The sequence below is a fragment of the Octodon degus genome, unplaced genomic scaffold, assembly GCF_000260255.1.
Source record: "Octodon degus isolate 3935 unplaced genomic scaffold, OctDeg1.0 scaffold00343, whole genome shotgun sequence".
In the NCBI taxonomy this organism is placed as follows: domain Eukaryota; kingdom Metazoa; phylum Chordata; class Mammalia; order Rodentia; family Octodontidae; genus Octodon; species Octodon degus.
In genome coordinates, this window is record NW_004524919.1 from 453835 (window position 1) to 454047 (window position 213).

General features: G+C 54.0%; 1 pseudogene; it reads right to left on the reverse strand.

Annotated features, from left to right (window-relative positions):
• Positions 1 to 30: 30 nt before the first annotated feature.
• On the reverse strand, positions 31 to 213 carry LOC101561519 (annotated as a pseudogene).

Consider the following 213-nt stretch of genomic DNA (forward strand, 5'->3'; position numbering starts at 1 on the left):
GATGGGCAGAAGGGATGAAGTGAAGTGTGAAGGGCACTCACACCCTCCATCTGGCCTCAGACTATGTCCTGGAACCCTGGGGCGGAGAAAGCGCCACTTTCATTCCTGTTTCTTGGGATTATTGACGGCCACTTAGTGATAGAGAATGGCAAGCAAGAAGAGCGACACGCCCAGCATGTTGGCAAATGTGGCGAGCTGCACGGCAGGGATCAT